At 37.7% G+C, this 23,770-nt stretch overlaps 1 protein-coding gene across 2 annotated transcripts in view; it reads left to right on the top strand.

Moving 5' to 3' along the window:
• The window catches only part of LOC134537730 (uncharacterized), a 316,852-nt gene that overhangs the window by 197,156 nt on the left and 95,926 nt on the right, over positions 1-23,770 (top strand). The window lies entirely within an intron of this gene.

The following is a 23,770-nucleotide window of genomic DNA, read 5'->3' as shown; positions in this document are numbered from 1 at the left end:
AACAAACAACAATTCTCGAAACTCAACTAAAGACCCTGTTGCCCAGGCTCCAGGAATTTGTCCCGTCCTCTCTCTCTCTCTCTCTCCCTCTCTCCCCCCCCCCCCCCCCCCCCGGGCCAAAAAAAAATTCTTTTTCGATGGTTGCGCTCTTAAAGAGTGTTCTTGGAGCCGTCCCTGAAGCTGATACGTCCACTCGACCTGCACTGTGCACCCCAAGAGAAGCGGTCAGAAGAAAATTCAGTCAAATGAACACTCTACACTGTTAAAAATTTTGACCTTAAATGTACGAATAACGCTGGTTACAAATCATCCAGGGATCTTCGGAAATTTACGGATTTCTTCGTAAGTTTACATACGTTGAGTTTACTTTCTTTGAACGGGAATTAACAATAATTATCGTATAATTAAAAATATTGAGTCTACAGCAAAAACATTCTCTTGTCTTCCGCATGCGTGAATGAAACAATGAAACAATGAAACAATGAAACATACATTTCGGAAGTTGGAGTCCGATATATATTCTACAAAGTCACAGTTATTTTAGATCAAGAAGAACTCTTCGTTCATTTGAGGCAAATTCTTCGTTGAAAGTTCTGTAAATTTACTGTAATTTCTAACAGTGTACATAAGTTTTAGTCACAGCAGAAAAACGCGTTGTGGGACACCGGCCTAAGTAAATAATTTTGTCGGGCCCCATCCCCATTGTTCAACGTGTATTGGAATAATTAAAATTATATAAAATTATAAACAGTTAAAGTGGCCATAGCTGTAAATAATACTCCTGTGCATATAGCATAATTATTCGTAAGGTTTTCAACGAATCATATTAGCAATAGACTTGTGATTTCGACCTACTTTCAAGGTACAAGGTATACTCAAGCATAAGAAAAATATAACTGTAAATGACGAATTGATAATAATCATAATTTCTGCAGTGTAACTCGTAATAATATAAGTCTGTTATAAACTCTCGTGCGAGCCACGATCGAGCGAGGCCCCAGATCAAGTCGCACCCAGCTAGCCGCTGACCCAGTGTCGGCAAACTGGCCTATAGCCTTCGAGCGGAATGGGGAAAGTGCCTATCGGTCACAGATGTTAGAATGTTAGGAAAGTGGTCAATCCAACCTGAATCAAGCGAACACCAAATCACAACTAACAGCGCTTTTTTTCTTCGAGATGCTTGCGAACCCAAATTAACACCGACCAAGATGACGCCGTAAAAAAAAGGAAAAAGAAGAAGAGGCGGAATTCGTTTTGACAAACTGCTGCGATGACTTTCTCTGCGCATAAAAGAAAACTGGTTTCATATGACTTTTAGCATTTATCATTTTATATGTGTACTGCGAAGTGTGTTTATTCCTCGTGAAGTAGCTCGCCTACGTGACTCGCATTCGGAAGGCAGTGGATTCGACAGAGGTGCCCCCCCCTCCTCAAACACTATGACTCACCCCCCCCCCCCTAAACTAATGATGCGCCCCCCCCCCCCCCCGAATTTTTTTATGCCATATTCTAAATTATTTACTCAATTATTTTATATTATTATACTTTTTTAGTATTATATTTTATCACATTTTGCATTAATTAAAACTGATTCTCTAATAATAATTTTGGTCATATCAGGTAATATTTCCATCCTGAACCGACAGATGCCAAACTGATTTTGTTGAGGAAAGTGCGGGGTTGCCAATTTGATTTACAAGATCCCTTTCAATTATCAAAGCACCAGAATCGTATTTTCACATTAGAAGCTATAATTATGTAAAAAATATATACATTTTTCTCGTCTTTTAACCACCCCCCCCCTTCCCTGAAATTTTAATGACGCAGTCTGCGTCGTTAACCCCCCTTGTGGGCACCCCTGGATTCGAACCCAGTTGAGAGCTGTGTAGCATTCCTTTAGGCGTTCCATTTCAATTACAAGCCAACACTAGTGTAGCGTGTCTTCATTTTTACTTGTCCATAAGAGGTAAAGGCAGCAACAAGTTAAAATTTAATTTGGACTAGTGATAGCTATCGTAGTTAATATAACTTTATTCTTCATTATTATATATGCACTGACGTCACGCACTAGTAAAGAAAATTTGAAGGAGAATTTTTCCTAAAACTAGGCCAGGTTAGTGCATGCTAAATATTCATTTAAATGTGCAAACCATAGTGCTATTAACCCTCACCATGGTTTTGAAAACTGACTACTGGCAATCATATTTTGAGCATCACGCGTGGCTTTTTGACTTTCGAAAATGATTTGATGTTCTGTTTGTTACGTCCATCATTGGCATTCTTGGTTTCAAGTAGTAAATTTGTGAAACGAAGACAATCATTTCCGTTATATCATTGTAAAAGTTGATTAATGAAAACTAATTATTCGTTGAAGAGCTAAATGGATTCCACTTACAGGTGTACTGAAGGTCGTAAACTGACAGTTCTGAACTGTAGGTGTGTGGGGAGAAGCCACAATAGACAGAACTCACTGAGTTCCATCCTGAGTCCGAACTGAAGGCTAAACTGTACAATGCCTAACAAAAGCTTAAAACCAGATACTTATCTATGTATGTATATATAATATATATATAATAATATGTTGGTATGTATGACGCTAAACTGACATCCTTTGACCGATTGCCATAAAAGTTGCCACATCGGAGTGTTTTTTCATGGAGAAGGTTTTTATGCTATATCCATTTCATGTAACTCGCCTCTAGATGGCGCTGCAGCGCATCAACGTTTAAACAGTTCAACCTATCGCCATGAAAATTGGTTTATATAAATATTTTAACACGGAGAATATTTTCGCTATATCATAGTTTGTGTCTCAACAATTTAACTATATTTTATTATGCTTATAAATGTGTGCTTTAATACTGAAAAGCTATTCAGGGAACTTTTTTCAAATAGCTTAAACTATTGGAGGTTCTGGGACAACACAAAGCATAAATGACCGGGTAAGAATCCGAACACAGTATAACTGCGATCATTTTTTGTAGTGATAACAGTTTTTTTTCCGTGTAAATGTACAAATCTACAAGTGTTTGTAATTTTACACAAATATTTCTGTTCCATTTACAACAAAAAAAAAAGTGCAAGAACAGAATGGCCGATCCAGTTCTGGGAACCAGCGTGCAGCTGCACAGTCAAGGGGCTATCAAACGTCATTATCGCGTCGCTTATGTATCATTACCGCGAAGGACGTTCTTTACGGGTTCGGCAGGAATCCGCGGCTAATGATCCTCGCTTTTGTTGACCTGGACAGAGGCTGCTGTTGCCACATCCGAGACCCACTAAATATAGCACCGAAAGTGTTTCCCAACGGTTATTAGTAGAAGTTCAGCAATTAGTGCGGCTTTTATTATTATTATTATTATTTTTTTGCTTCCTTCATTGGTTTCTCTCGACGTTACACAAGAGAGGCGATCGAGGGGAAGAGAGAATGCGTAAACGGCGGACTGGGAGGGAAGGGTCGAGAGGCGTTTCGAGATCGCTCTACTGTGGCGCCTCGGAGCGGCCAGGTTCGTAAACAGCCGACAGGTGCGCGCGCGACCCCGATCGCAAATCGCTGCCACACGCTGACTCGCGGCCAATTAAGGGGCCCGCCTACATGCAGTGCAAAGTGAGCTGCAGAGGTTTAACAATTAGTTGTTTTTATCGAAACTATTTGACATGCGATTACCGATTTCGGATATAAAAGAGATTAAGGTACCGGGCATGATCCTAAAGTTGTTTAAGATGTCTCAGACATATAGTCGATTAGTAAATGCATGCTGAATAAGCCTAATTAGCGTATTTTCAGAGGCACGCCAAGCTCACAGTTTTCATTACTATTGCGTAAAACCACTTTTGGATCGTGCACCAATCCTTTCTCTTTCGCTGCGTATATAATTTGCACTAGGTCACAACGGAAAATTTTGAGAAAAACCGTGATTTCTACGACGTGTGCTGCGCGAATGTTCTTCCCGGTATGTGGCGCCGCCACGGCCGCTTGACCTTGGATGACGAGGCATGATGAAGGGGGGTCTCCGCGCTGCCTTTCTTCCTGTCCTCTTTCAGTTGTGCTTCGCTTGCCCGGACTGAATACTCACCCCGGCTAGGGCGGGCCTGTGGACACCAGACCGGGCTGAGTACACGCGTATTCCACAGTTAGTTGTGTTGAGGCCGAACGACATTAGAATTCAGCGTGACTGCAGGCGGGGTCATAAGGCAAGGTTACGACAGAATGCACCTCGGAAGAAGAACAAAACCATTAAAGGAAGTAAACGCCAAATCGTTGGGCATAAGTAATATTTCATTATACAAGTGATATATTCAAATCGATTTTATATGGCTTTGTTAGTTACGTATTTATTAATTTTATTTTATATGTGGCCATTAATATTTTTAATGGTATAAATTTATATGCAATCAACACTTTTAACCAAAATATGCATTTAACCATTTTAAAAACGCCAAGTTGAAATAAAGAATTTCACGTAACATTTAAAAAAGTATTTTTTTTAAACTTCAATTGTGAATGAACGTAAGAATAAGAAGAGCCTTTTTTTTTGGAGGGGGGGGGGGGGTTCTTATTTGGTAAGCAGAATTTGGTGCCCAAAGCAATTAGCTACAAACTGTTCGGTGTGTGCAAACATGCATAAATATTGCAGTATTTCAGACAGTGTAAGTTTAATTTGGACATAGAAGCTTGTCATTATAGTCACAATTAAAACAAATAGTATTTTGCCGGCTGTCCATGGCTGACTGTGATAGTTTGTAGTGGGAACACCTCTACACATTTGAAAATTTTTATACAGAAAACAAGAATAATAAGTCATAAATAGCATTTGTTGCATGTTATTAATGGCCGTACGATTAGTACACACTTCTATGTTTTTTTCCGGTGATTCAAACCATAAACGTCGGAGTCTAGCAACATACGTGCGGTTCTGGAAGTTTGAAGTGTATGCGTTCGGAGACGTACACGTGTCAATCTCGCTAAGCTCAGACTCACAGTTGACAAACGGAACTCCGTGAGAGCGGTTCAAAAAAAGTATCATATTGCATTATCGCCGCTGCTAATTGTAAAACCTTGACGAATTCCACAGGTTACTAAGAGACGTGTAATGTGTAGCCGCCGCTAAAATAAGAAAAAAAACGACGCTGTGTTTATACTAATATCTCGTGTCACTTAAACCTCTCTGTGCGCTGGCGTGTTACGCATTGCGGAAAAAAGTTATCGTCTGTGCACATACCGTTCCACTCGTCTCACGTCACATTCTCATCAAGCACCCGAGCCCGGCAGTCGGACTGCATGCCTGACATTATAGCCCGCAGAATAAAACCATTTGGATATAAATGTTCAATTTTTAGTTTCTTTTGCTTACGAAGAGGCGACGCCGGACGTTTCGGCATCTAGGACCTTATTCACAATGCGCAGTCCGCAGTTTGACAACTTGCAACCGGCAGGCGGCAGTCGGAGATAAACTGTTCCACAGACAGCAGTCCAGCAGTCGCCAGTCGAGCAGTGGGATATCATCTAACTTCATTTCGGACTGCCAGACCGTCCCGGAGCAATGGCATACAAGAGATCCCACGCGGAATGACTGAAGAGTTTTAACATCAGCCGTCGTGTTTAAAATCTGCATGGATGCAACTGACAAAGTATTTTATAAAATTGACAAAGCTATATTCTGGCTGCAGGCACGGCGGCTCAAACAGAATGGATAAGTTGTTTCTGGTTGAGGCAAACGAATGGTGTTTAACCATTCAAAAACATGGCATATGAACATCCGAGGCCAAACATCCTGATGCCATTAAGACCAGGTGACATCAGGATGAAAGAAGAAAAGTTAGTGCTCCTGGAATACCCTAACGGGTTCAGTCCTAGGAGGTGGAGGTGGTGAGGCTAGGCCGGGCTGCGGCCCGAAACAACTTGCCAGACCGCCAGCTGCCAAAATATTTTCACCTATCAGAAAATCTTTCGCGATGATGTGGTTTAATCAAATACTCCCTTGGTCATGTTATGTAATTTTGACTGGCGACTCCGGACTGCTGACTATGAACTACGTGTTGCCTACCGATGCTACGCTAACTGCAATCCTAAATTTTGCTTTGGAATTATACAAAAAAACATTGACCACCTAAAACCCTGCAATGAAAATATTTAGCAAATATCTCAAATTTTAAAATTGATTTTTTTATGTTACCTTCTTTAATATCGATATTAATGATAATACCAATTTTAAAGCTTTAATAAAACCGGCCTGTTGTCGTATATCAGGTTTTTTCTATTTACGATATTCATGAACACTGTCGTTTTTACATGTTTTATGTATAACGTATTCTATATAACTAATATTAAACAATCGAAGGATTATCAGCATTTGTTGTGAAACTTTCCTATAATGTAATAATAACACGTGTAGGGCCTATTGACGAAACAATCGTTCGTTAAATTTTTGTAATACGTATATATGTAAATTTGAGGCAACATTCCTTTTAAACTTGCTGTGCTTATTCAAAGGAAACGTGCAATTAAAAATAATGCATCACTAGAAATGAAATTATTTTAGGAATGTGTATCTGATGAAAGACGATCCAAGGATGAATCTTTCGCACATACTGTATGCTGATGTAGAATGTAACGCCGACCCTAGTTGTTTCATGGTACGGAAAACTTAAAATTTTGTAATGAAAATTTTTGAACTGTAAATGGACCTTTCTTTTCCATCTACAACGACGCGTCTTCACAAAAAAAAAAAAATATTTTTGTCAAAAATATTTAGTTAATATTTTTTCCTTAAAATATTCTCATCAATACTAATATTATAAATGCGAAAGTAACTCTGTCTGTCTGTCTGTCTGTTTGTTTGTTACCTTTTCCCGGCTGAACGGCTGAACGGATCGTAATGAAATTTGGCAAGGAGATAGATTATATCCTGGGGATGGACATAGGCTATATTTTGTCTAAAAAAAAAAAAATTAAACGTGTTAAAAAAATATATCTTAATTTTATGTAATGTGTGTCATAGATATACAAACTGTTAGTGTCATTCCTCTATGCCTGCCGTGCAATAGCTTTCAAGCCATTACGTTACGTTTTTCTATTGTAAGGAACTAAGTAGAGAGTAAGAAAAAAATAAAGATCTTGACAGTTTGTAGTGTCACCATATTTGTTTCAATTTTCAATACCGTTTTTGTATATTACAATTTAAATTGCAGAAAAAAATCATGTTTCATAAACACATAAATAGTGAGTGTGTGTCATTTCTCTATGTCCACGAGGTCTTGCCGCGTCAATTTTCTCCTTGGGGCGAACCCGTCCGCTTAGTTAAATAAACAGCTTTTATCGTTGAATGATTTCATGATTTATTTCATGAAAATCTGCTCTCATAAAAAAGTAAGTTTTATAGTCATTCAATATGTATCTCTTTCTCTCTCTCTCTCTCTCTCTCTCTCTCTCTCTCTGAAGATCAATCTATGAATCGTTACACATTTATTTCCATTATTTTTTTTATTTTGATTTCATACAATATGATTTCACTAAAAATCTATTTCTACCCCTTCCTATTTTCATTTCCACATTACGAAGTTTCACTTCTTCCGCGCGGAGGGACTCCACGCAATATTTTTGCATGCAATTAAAAACTATTTTTTAATGATGCCAAAGAAGTATAACTTCTCATGCGCGTACCTAAGTACACGCACCCATTTATTAAATTTAATTTCTTCTATATTTTTTCTCCCTACCTAGGGCACTCATAATTCTTTTAAATTTCACGTGTATGTTTTCAATGTCATTCGAGTTGTACAATTTTTTTTGTCAAATTGGTTATTATTTATACTTTGTTTTATTTTGGAAACATACGTATTTTAGGTATTATGACAAATAAAAAAAATTAATTACACTAATATTCTTAGGTTTTTATTGTGTGGATAGGTTGAAGTTTAATATTAAGTAGGTATATAAATTCGTAAACTTATAAATTTCTTCGAAATTTATTCATAGGTTGGTAGGGCCTACTAATATTTATATTTGTATAGTTTGAAGTTTAATATTATGTATGTACGTAAATTCTTAAACATAGAGTTATTTATTAATTTATTTAGAAAATTATTAATAGGTAGGTAATAAGTTTTTCTATTTGTCAATATTGTTATTATGGTAGATAGGAGTACAGTAAATGCCTACATTCTTATATTCCTTTATATCTCTTTCGTTTTGGAGTGTTCCCGAGCCATTCGGGGTCCTCAACATCACCCCCCCCCCCCCCCCCCAGGTGGTTAAAGCCCCAAAATTTTGAAAGTTTAAATTTTTTAAAAAATCTTTTTTTTTTTAGATTTTAAGTGTTTTCGAGTCATTCAGGGTCCTCGAACACCCCGCCCCCCCTCTAGGAAAAAGCCCCAAAATTTCGATAATTTTAGGAATTTCAAATATCTATTCTTTCGAGATGGAGTGCTTCGAAACATTCGAGGTCTTGAACCTCCACCCACCCCCCCACCCCCCCCCCCTCTCCCTTCCACAAAAGTGAAAGTCACAAAATTTCGAAAAATTGGAGGAAATTGTATTAAAATTAAGTCATTACGAACTAAAGTGTCCGGGGCATGGTGGAACTTTTACCCAAAGTCGACTTCCCACCCAATTTTGAGGGAGGGGGGGGATGCAAAACCCCAAAATTTCGAAATATTTCTTAAATTTAAGAATACTTTTTTACTATTTGGAGTGTTTCCAAGCCATTCGGGGTCCTCAAACTACCCTCCCCCCACAAGGAGTCAAAGACCCAATAATTAAAAAATTTCGGAAAATTTCCAAAAGCCTATTCTCTTTCGATTTGGAGTGTTTACGAGCCATTCGTGGTCCTCAACAACACACCCACCCCCCTCAGGGGTCAAAACCCCAAAATTTAAAAAAATTCAAATATCATTCTCTTTCAATTTTTATTGTTTCTCAGCCATTCAGGGTCCTCAAAATCACCACTCCCCCTCTGGGGACAAAGCCCCAAAATTTCGAAAATTTCAGGAATTTCAAATATCATTTCTTTCGAGATGGAGTGTTCCAAACCATTCGAGGTCCTGAACATCCACTTTCCGCAAAAGTGAAAGCCCTAAAATTTCGAAATATAAGAATATATATAATTGGATGTTGGCATGTATGACGTCGATAAACTCTTACACCGTTTGACCGATCGCCATGAAATTTGGCACATCGAAGTGTTTTTATCATGAAGAAGGTTTTTATGCTATCCATTTTTTTTGTAACTCGCCGCTAGATGGCGCTGTAGCGCATCAACTTCTAAACCTTTCAACCGATCGCCATGGGTAAACAGAAAATCATAGGTCACAGATACACAAACAGTAATTATGTATCATTTCTTAATGTCCAACACACTGGACATATCGCTATCCATTTTGCTGTAACTCGCGGACAATATATCACCCGGTGTTCAGCGCGGGCAAAGCCGGGTACTGCAGCTAGTAAATATATAACCCTTATAATATCGTCGAATTGCATTCTTATTTCCATTATTTTTTTCACTTATTGTGACATAGTAGGCTATTCAAAAAATATGACGAAGTTGCATACAAATATATCGGGGCTCCTTGCGCTGCCTAATGTTTCAAAATGCTCTCGCTGAAAATAATATAATGACTTCATCTAACTTAAGAGCATTTATTCAACTTCTAAAAATCGTAAAAATCGTACTTTATTCATAAGAAAATAAACATTAATGTTTATATTTAAAAAAATGTATTTCACTGGGTGCTTCATTCTGTATATTATTTTTGTTTTTATCTTCTGCCAGCCATTTTACAAAACAGATAATGCGCGTTAGATATTTTGACCTTGAGTGCTTTGCCCTGTGTCGTGCATCTCTGCGCCCGGCGAGCCGAGCCAGTCGCTCGGGGAGAGTGTTTATTAGGCTAACGCTATGTCACGTAAGTTAATACTGTGAAATGTTTTGTAATTTAGATTCTGAATTATTATTTTATTGTTTCCAAGTAAATCTGTCTGTATGCCGAGTTTGATGTGCTCTTAATAATTAGGTACAGGCTGAGAATCTCGAACTATGCTATCTTACACCTCTGTCGTGAGGCACCTCTATCAAGAAGTGTGTGACTGAGTGGTATGTTTTGTGATCGAGTTGTAATTTTTGATGTTTAACATCTTGGCTCTCTGTATAAATGGATTGTCCGCAACCGAAATTGCTTTACATATTGTTACAGTAAAAAACTATGCCTGTAAGTACCATGAAGAAATTCAGTCAGTGTATGTTGGAGGATTGCGTAAGCAAGTAACTTTGCATACAGCAATATTGAACTACTTTAATTCTGAATAGGAAAAGCTTAAGTAAGTTTTAATATGACAGTGACACACAAGTTCCTTTCCTTTTGATTCGGGCTAAAGCATACGAAATAATTACAATTTATCTAGCGTAACCACATATTATATTTGTCGTTGTAGCAGTTAGAACCATACAGAAATGGGACCTGTAGAGTGTCAAATATGTAGTAAACAACAAAACAATACTGCCACATACATTATGAAACATAAATTTGGGCAAAGCATGAATCATAAAAATGAGATATGCCATGACTGATTTCCTACTGTTTATGACGTAAATTAGAGGTGTAGTAAATCTAAGTGAGTGATACTTTGGTCTAAATTTGGTAGATTTAAATTTAATTTGAACTTATTGTACTGTAAGGTCCCTTGTTTAAAATCACTGGTTTTTAACCAACTCCACAGGTGTACAATACATGTGAAAAAAAAAATTAACAATAAGAAATCTAGTTTTATATGCACACACACTTTATATGTATATATGTAAATGCATACACATATTTACATATCAAATGTATATATATACATTTATGATTGCGACCACTACGATGCCCATTCCCTTAGCAGTTTCCATAAAAATTTTCTGTTAGCGTGCCTGCTCCCGTGTGGGTAGCATTTCAGCAACCTTTCAAGGGGTTTGTAACTGGGAATAAAGGTTTTAATACCGAAAATATTAGCTAAAACCGTACTAGAACGTGTTCGATTTTTTCTGCTTTACCCACGAGCCAATGTTGCCAAGATGATTGACCCGCGTGTAAGAACATAAACCTGTATATATTAACTTATGCAAACATTAGGAAACGTATTAGTTTCCCAAATTAAATTTTATGGTATTGGAGTATTCTGAAATATATTTGGTAAACTAAAATAGTTACAGCATTGCTCTACTGATAATACATAATCTCCTACAAAAGTTCCCATTGACTTTGTTGTGCGTCTATAAAGCGCGCTATTTTTCAACTTAGGTAATGGAATATAATTTTTTTTCGATAAAATATTACTGATTCAAAAAATATGCTTACAGCAAATACCTACTAAAACATTTTATTTGTTTATCCTATTGTTATAATAACATTAAATTTATAGCTTAGTCATTTGGTTTGATTGTTTAATACAAGTAGTTTTAACAAATAATTAATTATCTAAATTTATTAGGAAATTATTCTCCATATATTATTACTGAATAAACTTAGCAAATCATAGAAACCCCACACCTGTTAGTCTAAACGAAAATGCGATGGTTTTCCTTCACTTCAGATTTCAGTTTACTATGCGAACTACTACATTAAACTGAGCGTGTTTATTTGTCTCACTTGTTAACGAAAATTGTTAATTACAATTTCTTTTAAGTAGTAGAATAAGTTAGTAACCAATCAGTATGTACGTACGTATAAAATATGTGAATCGGGACCATTTGGAATTAGTACAATACAAATAGCACATTTAATATTGTGAATTAGTTGAATGAGCTGTCTTATTTATGTTATCTTATGAATATATAATAAATAAACTACATTTGAGCAAACTTCATTAATTTTACAATTGCTCGGTTTTTTTTAATACCGCACAAATTTGTTTTATTTTTTGCAAGTGAAGTCAGGAAGATTAAATACCAAGTTCATCCACCAGGTTACATTATTTTTAAATACACCGTGAGATTTTTTATATATTTTCAGTAATTGGTTGAATGGACAATAACATGTCTATCCTAGCCCAAAAAGCATGATTTTTCGGCAAATGCGTTGTTAGGTTTTCTGTTAGTATTCTAGGTATCGTGTGAATGGAGTAACTAATTATTTCTTCTCTTCTGCTAGATAAACTTTTGCTCATTTTTATCCCCATGGGTATAATTGAAGGTATAGCATAAATTTGGCAGCTGTGTAATGGGCTTAATTTAAATGAAGAATATGCGGTCCTAACCTTCACAAACAATAACTGGAGGATTAAATTCTGAAGTGTAAGAAGTTGAAACGCCAACGTACGAAACATATGTTCCAGATTAGGTTATCAACTAAATTAAAAAAAAAAAATGCTTTCTTCAAAGTCATTTAAAAACCAATTCCAAAAATTCTTTTTCATCAGAAATTATGTTTACCTTTTTTACTTGCACATACTCCCCTTTAGAACAAGGTTTTTTTTAAACCGATATAAGTTAAATCTACGCTAAAGTTTAATGACAGGAAAATGTATTAAACTGGGCATGTTTATTGGTTCAAGCAGAGCTAGAAAATTTTATCATTCAGTTACCAGTTATTTAATAGGTCTGTACTTTTAGGTAATATTATATCGATCTTAAAAATTGCAAGACTTGTGTTTCTATAATAAGCAGATAGAGCATTATAATTTGGGAAACTGTTGGCGTAATATAGGCTTATACTGTGCGTCTTGTACGGGATAGCCTAGCGTGTGGATTATTCAGGACACAAATATGCATTGCTGTGGACAGGGAAGCGAGCGGTCGCCAGCTACACGTTCCTTATCACCACGGCCTGCTATCATTCTCTCATTCTCTGCGTCTGTCTTTTCCCCTCCTCCCGCGTTGCGTTCAAGGTCGCGTCAAGGAAGAAGGGAAGAGGAAGGTGGCCGGAGCTGTGTCCCCCCCACTCCCCAGCTGCCCTCCTCCTTGCTCAGTGTTTCTTCGACTCGCCACCCTGCTTGGAGGAAAAACTACAACTCTTGAGCCCGAGCGGTGAAAAAATCGGCCACGAGGCGGGCCCCTTAACGGCGCGGTCGGTCGGCTTGAAGATGGCGGTTTTCGTAACTTCACACGTAATTCTGAATTGCTTAACCAATACTGTGTTTATATGACCGCAAAGATAAATAAGTTGCATTTTATTTTTTTTGTAAATGAAACAGAAATATTTATGTAAAAAAAAGGATTTTTTTTGTAAATTTTTATACTTACATGAAAACAACTCTATCACTAAAAAAAATAGTGTTCGCAGTAAAATTGGAATCGGACTATTAACCGGGAATTTATGCATTTTTTATGGGCCAGTACTTCCAAACGTTAAAGTTATTTGTAAACCGTTCCTTGAATAACTTTCCAGTATTAATTGCGCACGTAAATAACCATGCTAAAATAAAATAATGTCCAAAAAAATTGTATACTCGATCATCTTTTCCATAGAATTCAATCAATTTGGTCGTTTTTCTTTGGTTTTAGTTAGAAATATTGGTATGATTCCCAGGTTTGGCGGATTTACATTCATCATTCCCGTTTCACAGTTAGGATCTTGCAAGAGCAAGCTGGCTGTCACAGTGAGGGAGTTTTTGGTTTCAGAGGACCAAGGGGGCCCCTCCCCCTATGAAACCTTTCTCGCCGGGATTTACGCTTTTGTCTTACGGAACAATATAAAAAATTAAAGCCTAAAATTATTTTAAATAATGTAGTTTTATAAAAGTAAAAAATTAAAAAAAAACATCTTGGCCGCCACATATTTTATTTTCCCCTGAAGTATTCCAAAGCAGTAAAGAGTTTACACATGTATTCTGCGTCGTGTAAGATTTTCAAATAGGACCGTTCCCAAATGTAGTTCATTTCTGAGCAAAGCATCACGCGATGTTTGTTCACGAACTTTGACAACCCCGCGAAATAGTTTTACAAGCACCGCTGACAGAACAAACAGTGGCAGGAGGATGCGCAGACCCACTGGCAACGTGTTGCGAGACGAGTCACAGGCAAGAGTCGTGTTCTCGGCGCTAATTGGCTCGTCGGGGCCCCGCGGCGAGGGGGCGACTGGACGCGGCTGTACACGGCCTCCCTCCCCCATCCCCCCCCCCGGGGGCACGCGCGGGAACAATGGCGGGGCCGCGGTGCTGCTCCCTCTCGCGCCGGCTGCGTCGTCTCTTGGGTCTCCGTCATTTCGTCGCCGCCGATGTAAATGCTACATTATTTGTTGCCAAGCTACAATGCCAACTGGAGGCTGTTTGATGTTTAATTCAAGCCTTTTAGGGTACATTTCATCGTTGTTTCAGTCTAAAATAACATATTTTTTTTTGCATCGACCAAGGATCGAACCAAAGATTGAAATCGATCGAATCAATCATTACGTCAGTTTTTTTTAATGATTTGTACACATTTTTTCCAGAATTTTTTTGGGTTAATTATTACAGATTTTCAATACGGGCGGGAAATAATTATCAACGGTCTGGTAATTGGCATTACTAAACGCTAGCGGGTAAAAAAAAAACCAATATGGTGGCAGCGCACTCTTGCAGACGATGTGTGCACTATGCGACACAAGCGCTCCTAGTACCAAATATTGAAGACAAATTTGGCAGCACGGCCTCAAACAGGTGCTGCTATTATTCCTTCGTATTTTAAAAAATATATATATACGTATTTTATACATACCTTATTTGATTCTCAGTCTGGTATGTGTCTCGATGGCCGAGTAGTCAAAGGCGTGTGCTTTCCAACCTAGAGGTCCGGCCTGTCATTCTATCCTTGTACGGATCACCTCGCTTCCAATGTATTTGGCATTATAAATTAATTTAAATATATCTATATGGGTCATAAAAACACTGGTAGGTAATTGAGCATCGGCCTTATGTGCATGAGACGGAGCGATGCTAGCAAACTCTAGGAACAAACAGCGGAAACAAAGATGTTGAACATTACATCATCCAAGATTGTGACCACCAGCAGACGAAAACAAAATGGTGGAAGTAATGTCAGAATCCAAGATGGCGGAAATTTCTAGACAAAAAAATGGTGGACGTGACGTCATAGTTCAAAATGGCGGAGTCTAAAACGGTGGCCGGGGTCAAGGTCAAACTTTGAGGCCATGATGTCACCATGATGAAAAATGCAACGTTCGGGAGTGGCGTACTCGATTAAAAATGACGAACATGAAGTCATGGTTCAAAATTCAGAATTAGAAGCGGACCCGCACCGGGGTCTCGAAGAGAATCGTGGTTGGACGAAGAGAAGGGTTGTGGGAGGGGAGGAGTAGGGCGAAACATCCACTCCTGGAGATCATGACGCAAACGCTCTTCATCCTGGAGAGAAAGGAGAGCGGACTTTCACGAGAGCGCCGGCCCAACGGCAGCTTCGGGACTCGCCCAAAGGCCGGCGGCGAAAGGGATCGACCTTCACCGTCGAGGCCCGTCCGTCCGGAAGACCTGCCTCGGACCTCGCATTCAGGACGTCACGTCCGAACCGAAGTAACATCGGGATTGTCAAAAGGACGTTGCAAATTTTAAGCAGCTTGGCTTCTGGGTTGTAGCCGTGTGTCCTTTTGGCAAATAATTCCTTACCTACCGAGTATGTAACTGCTCCCTGATGACGGCGACTGCTATGTCGACCGAAACGTCGGTGAATTTATTTGCCAAGGACACTGCTACAACCCAGAAGCCAAGCTACTTCAGACAATGGCAGTGAAAGCCTACGGACATTATTGACGTTGCAAATTTTAACTTAACCACAACCTTACAGTGTTCTTTTTTTTTCTTCATTAGTTGTTGCTACTTTTGTTTGTCGTCTCTTACCTAACATACCGCCTATTTAACATTTCAGTAGCTTCACAGGAGGGTCGAAAATTGCTTATTTTCATGGACGTTTAGTGTGTATTTAATGTAATGCTATTTGTTATTTTAAAACAAAGTTTTGAATACGTACTTTTTTACTATAAAGCAAGGGTAACCAACTACACTTCTTCTATCACATCAGCATGAGCCTACTGCAGTGTCTGCTCTGTGTATTTAGGCGGTTCCATTTTTGTGCGATGGTGCTGCCATCTCTAGGAAATTTGCTGTAAAAATTGTATCGGTGGTTGCGCAACGTCCGGTAAATGCGTTCAAACCAAAAATTACAGGCGGTATTGTTTGGTAAGCGACGATATATGCTTTTCCTAAAAATTTACCACAATAGCGCTCTTGAATTTTATGTTTCCTCTCAAATTGTGCACTAAAAATTATCCGATAATCGTAAAAAGTCACGCAATAGTTCATAATTATGATTACTTTCGAGAACTTTTACAGCTCGACAGTAACAGTTTGTAGAAAGCCGATGCGAAAATTCTTGAATAAAAAACAAATGCAAGGGAGTCCTGAAATGATCGACTACTCTGAACTAGAACACACGCCCTCCTTGAGCCGACCTGTTGTTTCAGCCAACTACGTTACGGAGATCGGCGTGAGTGAACTCGTTGAAGGAGTCTTACACCGAATAATTCGTCATGATTGTGAAAGAAATGTAAATTTTACCTATGATTGAGACCGCAATAATTTCTAACTGTGGTTCCAATACGGATCCCCCAAAAGGGAATCGAGTGTTTTATCACTGAGATATTGCTGGTTGCAGAAATTTTTTTTCCCGTAGTTTAGGTTTTCTCTTCCTTCATGTTTTAGCCCTCCCAGAAAAAAAATATACAAAAATTAACATACATTCAATAATTTAATTTTTGAGACGGACATAACCTACCTAAACAACTGTTTAGTATTACAGCAGAAAAAAATGAAACGATGCACAAATGTGAATTTTATTCTCTTGGCTGACTCGCGGTCAATGAATTTGAGGTTTCTCAGAACTACTTGTCCAACAACACATTAACATCTACGAAGCTTGTAGGCTAACTTTCAACGCAAATGTATCTTGCAGCAACTTTAATAAGTCTAGTTAATAATATTTTAAGCGCTTTAGGTGGTTAAAGAGAGTTCCTCGGATCTAAAATTTTCCTTGGAAAGTTGCGTGATACAGGATCACGTCTTCACAATATTCTTTTGTTCCCTCGGGATCTGAAAGCATTATTTTGTGAGTGGATGATTATTTATAAAAATGTAAAGTGACAGTTGTTGATTATTAGATAATTGAGTTCACACTTGTAATGTCTAAAGTCATACATTAGTATAAGTTATCATGACCAGGACGAAAAAAATTAAAAATTGTTCACTCATTTGCGGAATTCAGCTGCACAATTTATTTCTTTGAATTCGATTTTTTTTTAAAGCTACATTTTGTAATTGTACCGAGAAGAATCCTACGCCTTAAAACTTATAATCTACAAGTCATGCATGGTGTACTCGTAATAAATTAAATTGTGGATTAATTAAATTTGCAGGAAACAAGGCGGTGTAACAGGAAGTTGCTGTCTGCATGATTTCACCAGTTCTAGTCGGCTGGACGTGTTACTCTTTAGGCTGACGACCGGGGCTGTTAGCGGTCTCGTTTCAGCATAGGGGTTACGTCAGACCGGAGGTATTCGCTCGCCTATCACTGGTGCCCACTCGCGCGCAGACGGCAGGGTGTGTGTGTGTGTATGAGAGTGTTGATAAATGATCGGCCGATAGCGCGCGGACAAATCATTGGTTTCGCGCGGCGGAGGGGAGGGCGGATCTGATAGCGCTAAGCAGGCCACATCCGCCCTGCCCCGCGTGGGACGGTCTCTGTCGCGGCCATTCTTCACCTCCGCGGCGCGGGTTTCGCCACTGCGCCGCGGCTTGAACTCTCGACCGCTGGAAACGTGCAGCGCCTTTGCAACCAGCCGTCGGCATCATCCATCACTTCTAAAAATAACAAATTCTCGGGTTTGTATCGCATAAAAGTGGCTGTCCTGCCTTCTCCAACACCACACTTAAGATAACTCGCGCAAGCATTCCTGTCGGGAGTATGAATTTAGCTTTTAACTATGGTCAACGTCTAAATGAAACTGGAACTACATCAGATTAAAGACCATGTTTTGTATTGACAAATTGCATCATTTATGAATAGGCTCTCCGCGTAGATAATGGGTTCCTATGATTATTACTCAAATGCATGGACGTTTAAAAGTACCGTTCTAATTAACCCTCCCGATTTTTAGAGTCGATATTTCAGGAGGTTAAAACGACGTGATATAATACCAGGATTGGAACAGCAGCGATTTTATCAATATTGTTCAAAGTCGTAACTACTACTGCCAACTTTAAATATACGTTGCGTTAAAAAGTAGACGTAACCACACCCACATTCTCCGTTTGCTAATAACATAGTTAAAACTTTTCAAGTTTTCCACGCAGCATTGTCGAATAAAAACATCCAAGTAATTTTAAAATTATCTAGTTATAATGACTCTCGTAGAATATTTTTTATTACTTGCTGAGTTGATGAAATGTTTTCTGAATATACACGGGGAAAAAATTCCGTACTTTTAAAAAAGATTCCTTTGGGTGCCAGTTGCCAATAAATAGCGTGCAACACAACAATAAATATATTGTAACATTTTACACCACATGACTATGGTTATTTTTGCATATATTAAATACGTTTATCGAGATAATACTGAGTTTTTCTTACGAAAATTCGTGCATAATTTTATATTTTAAATGATGTAACATTCAAGCGTGATTTTTTTTTTAACTATGGAAAAGATAATCGAATATCCAATTCATAGACTTTATTTTGATGTATTATTCTTATTGATGTGCACAATTAATATATGAAAGTTAAACAGGGAACGATTTAAAAATAACTTTAACTATCGAGGTACCGGAATAACACAAAGCATAAATTCCCGGGTAAGAATCCGAACCCAGTATTACTGCGAACACTTTTTGTGATACAGTTGTTTTCGTGTAAATGTACAGTTGTACATTTATCTGTAATTTTACATGAATATTTTTCTTCCATATACAAAAAAAAATTACAGTGTAACTGCCAACTATATCTTATTTCTGAACGTGAATGTAGGGCGGGTGTCAGTTTCACCCCAGTTTCTAAGCGTAGTGAACGTTCTCGTATTACCACTGGCTTGACCAACAGCAAGAAAGATTGGGCAATATTCACACAGATATAACGTGAAAGGTTCTTTATTAAATCCATACGCCTCAATTAAAAAAAAATAATTTCTGAATATGCAAATTTATAAATATAACACTTGTATAATTTAATCATGTCTACCAATCTGTACATAAATTATAAAACAAACAACTCTAGTGTGATTATAACATAATTACAAATAAAATATTATTACACAATAAATATGGTGCTAAAAAAATTCAATTCCAATAAAACATAATACTATACGTAAAACATATTTTGTTTTTGATGTAATTATATAAGAGTAACATTGATTTTATAGGTAGACCCATTTAGTCCTCAAACTGTGGTACGACAGATTGCACGTTTACTGATTATTTTGCAAAATTACACAAAATTAAATTTCCACCCTAGTAATTAATTTTATTAAAATTAAAAAATAAAGACTGTGTGCAGACCCGGCGGTGCCCGGGCTGAACACAGGTTGAAAGGGACTTTTTTTTTTTTTTTTAAATCAGCTGTAGACAGCAATTGTTTTCTTAATTTGAACGTCAAGTGTGCAAATAATTTCTTTCACTTTCATTTTTAAGTTTGAGTGATTTTTACTATGATTGAGTGAGTGAGTTAAAAATGGACTACTATTATCATCAGAAGTGCTGGAAATCGATATGATTTATATGCAAATGACATTTGTGTCATACACAACTACACTATATTTGGACGTCTCATCTGTCAGTTGGAGAATCAGCGGCATTAATGACAAAATTGTTTTCGTCGGAATTACAACAAAAACCAAGGAGAAGGATGGGAAGTTGCCAAGCCTTACTATATGACCGTGTGGCGGACATAGAGAAATGACACTCAGTGTTTGCATGTCTATGACCCACATTTTTCTGTTATAAAAACGAATTTACCCTTGGCGATCGGTTGAAAAATATAGAAGTTGATGCGCTGCAGCGTCATCTAGCGGAGAGTTACAAAAAAAATAGATAGCATTAAACCTTCTCCACGAACAAAGCATTTCGAAGTGCCAACTTTCGTCATGATCGGTTAAACGGCGCCGGAGTTTATCAATCTCAGATATATGTGTTTATATATAATTTTCACGTTGATTTATTTTATCAATTAGTTAGTACACTTGAATAGTAGACATATCTGGGGTTCTTTTTTTGCTGGCGGGGTCAAAATGTTATCCCTAGTACCAGTTGGTGACGTGTACTGGAATCACGACGATAAAGTGGGCGAGCTACACATCACACTTCAGTAGAGAGGGCAGTGGGTTTGATCCCCGAATATCGACCCGAAAAAATTAATCCGCACGGGTTTGGAATCCCAGTGATTAGGAGTTAATTGTAATATTAGGAGTAAACTCTCCTTGCAGAACTTGGCACAAGTGAACTGCTACCTTTGACTTACTTTAACTTTGAGTCGGTAATGAAATATTTAAAAAAAAAAGTTGTAACTATGAATTATCCACCGTCCTTGAAGTATTGCGCATTTCATTTTCCACGTTTTCCTAATGGTCCTGTTATTTCTAAATCCTCGTGATAAACTTCAAGCTAAAACATCCATCCCATTAAAAAAAAAAAGCTAAACAAATTGCTAGAAGATAGCTTAATTACCGTGGCGACAGTTTGACTGCAAAACGGTGCTAGACTCTTCTCCAGTTCACGTTGCGAGCTACACTGTTAAAAATTTTCACCTGAAATTTAGGAAGTACGCCGTTTTTCAATTATCACGGAATTTTAGTTAACGGTTATGTTCGTAACTTTATAGGTGCTTTATTTCACTTTCTTCGAACATGAATTTACGAGAATCATCTTGGACTGTTGGCATAGTTCATCCCGTTCACAACAGAACACAAGTTACATGCCAACCACACACCGTGGTTGCACATTTCCGTTTCGGGCGACTTCCGTTCCATTGGCGAAATTACTCCGGGTCGTTACCACAACGCCGAACGTACAATAACGCCGAGTACCATAACGCCGAATGCCAAATTGACAGCAACGCCGACAGCTAGAAAACTGCTGTGTACCACAACGCCGAAATACAGTAACGCCGAAAAATGTTGCTGCGGGGAGGGGGGGGCACAGGAGCAAAATTAAAAACAACTGAATGAATATGTGTGCTAACCTTACCTAAACTAACCTTTGTGGCAGTCCTGCAATTACATTTTTCGGCGTTAATGTATTTCGGCGTTGTGGTACACAGCAGTTTTCTAGCTGTCGGCGTTGTAGTCAATTTGGCATTCGGCGTTATGGTTTTCGGCGTTATTGTACGTTCGGCGTTGTGGTGCGTCCCCAATTACTCCTACCGAATGCCGTATACCGAGAGCTAAGATGTTTACACATCGAAATGAACTAAGGCAACCGTAAAAGGATAACCTGTTTCCGCTGCTGCGCACGACGGTGTTATTCTTCATTACTCTGGTTCATCAAGGTGCGCGGAGAACGGTCTACGGGCCGCTCGCAGGAGACGGCTAGCCAACCCCGACCGAGGAAAGTAAGACTGAGACAGGCGCGCCTTACAAGGTAACGTCGGGTGGGCCCACCGCCTCTCGTGTGCGCACGAAGGCGACGATTCAGGGACGGATTTTCGCTTTCCTTCTTCACCCGGAGCAGAAACTATGATTAGAGGCGCCCCCTCCCCACCCCACACCTTTGTTTTCTCTTTCCAACAAAACAGAATTATACGTACCAGGCATAAACTGTTTTGCATCCGTGAACATTGTAGTAAAATGTAAAAGTTTTAAGGGATTTAAAAAAAAAACCGTGTACTTGCCAGTTTTTAAGTGTACGTTTTTTTTTTTTCACGTACTGTATTAATATAAATAATATAGTGTTCAAGGTTCAATGGAAACACAAATTATAAAAAAAAAACATACAGTTTTAATTGTGTTATTTTTAAAAATTAAAATATTGAAGAAATATTTTTTAAAAAGTACAGAAATAAAATTAATTTAATTATTGTAGTACCGTAGTACCTAAATCCTATACTTATTCAAGGTCAAATAAAAAAATTAATAATAAGATATGTAGGTATATAACATTAAATAAGGTATTTATGGAAATGGATCGTTTTCAGTCACTTAAAAAAATTTGAATTTTTTTTTCTTTTTGCCTTTGATTTCACTCTTTTTGTAGTCTACAAAAACCTGCGCCCCAGCTAATCCTGCGTCCTTTTCCCGCCTTCCACAACCCTCCCCCTATATCCGCCTATCCGACAATACATTCATTCTTGCAATAGAGAAGAACCATTAGACATGTATTGGAAGTCCGCACCATTGCTGGTCTATGCCGGTTTGTCATAGAAAAAAACCTTCAAGAATGTACATCAAAGATGAATACATAAATAAACACAAGGAGGAAAACAAGGCAATATCAGATAGCGTCAAAACGTCACATGTCTGGACACAACACTTTGTGTTTGATGATGGGAGCAGATGCAAGATCCCGAAACGTCGCTCTGTTCCTTCATAGAAAGCTTACTATGTTCGTATGTGCTGTAATTTTTTTTCAAACTAAAAATATTCATTATAATTGTGTTGTCTAATCATGTAACATTTCAGAGCACTGATGTGGACATGTTCTCCATGTGTTTATGTATTCATCTTTGTTGTCCATTCCCAAGATGTTTTATGTCAGAACCAGCTTAAACCAACAATGGCGTATGTCCAAGATAATTTGTTTTAAAAAAGGTGGTGATTCGGGTTGGATTTTAGGCGAACGCAAAATCGGAAACTTGTCGGAAGTTACTGTATGAAGTCGCTTGGTTTTCTCGGAGTAATGTAGTTTCACGCATCTAAAATTTATTAAAATATCCATATCGGTTGGCAACTGATAGAAATAACAGCAAAATTAGAGACTTTCCAACGAATAATTTACCTGAAATAAACTAAGAGATATTCGTAATTTCAAACAACTGAAACTTCGTAGAAACTACGCCGTTTTTAGATTTCCAAGTTGTATGTCTCGTTCCAAACAAAGGTAAACGCACACATGGACCATAGAAGAATGTTCCAGTTTTGAATGTTTTGTTAATATTCCAAGAATAAAATTTGATGCGCTGCAGCGCTGTCTAATGGAGAGTTATAGTAAAATGGATGCAGACGTTGTCCTGCCTGTGTATATTTTTATATATAAAAATCAATTATTTGTATTATACCTAGAAAATATAATGCGTTTTAAAGAAAATTAAGAAAAAATGAAAGATAACTTATAGTGACAAGATTTCATTATATTTATTGGTATAGACTAGATAGACATTTACCGGAAGTGGCGCCATGGTAACGAATAGACAATGTGGTCTTTCTTCGAAATTGACCTAATCGCACTACAAAAAGATCTTTTTTGTTGTAGTTTTACAAAATATTTCTTTGGAAACCAGTTGCCAAGAAAGATTTTGTAACGCTATAAGAAAAATATTGAACATTTGTATTGATTACCATGGTTATTTTTGCATACATGAAAGAGATTTTTTTTTGAAAACAATACTGATAATTTTTTGTCTGGCTTACAAAAATTGGCTCAATTTTTAATTTTGATTAATGTTTTATAACAGCTTACACTTTGTTTAAACCATGCAAAATATAATTAAATATTCAATCATTGTAGTTTTATTATGCTTATCAATGTTCTCAGTTAATACTGAGAAACTTTTCAGGGAACGGTTTACAAATAAATTTTAACGATTTGATGTTCTGGGACAACGCAAAG

Source organism: Bacillus rossius, chromosome 12, assembly GCF_032445375.1.
Source record: "Bacillus rossius redtenbacheri isolate Brsri chromosome 12, Brsri_v3, whole genome shotgun sequence".
In the NCBI taxonomy this organism is placed as follows: domain Eukaryota; kingdom Metazoa; phylum Arthropoda; class Insecta; order Phasmatodea; family Bacillidae; genus Bacillus; species Bacillus rossius.
This window is presented reverse-complemented; position numbering and strand designations above follow the sequence as displayed.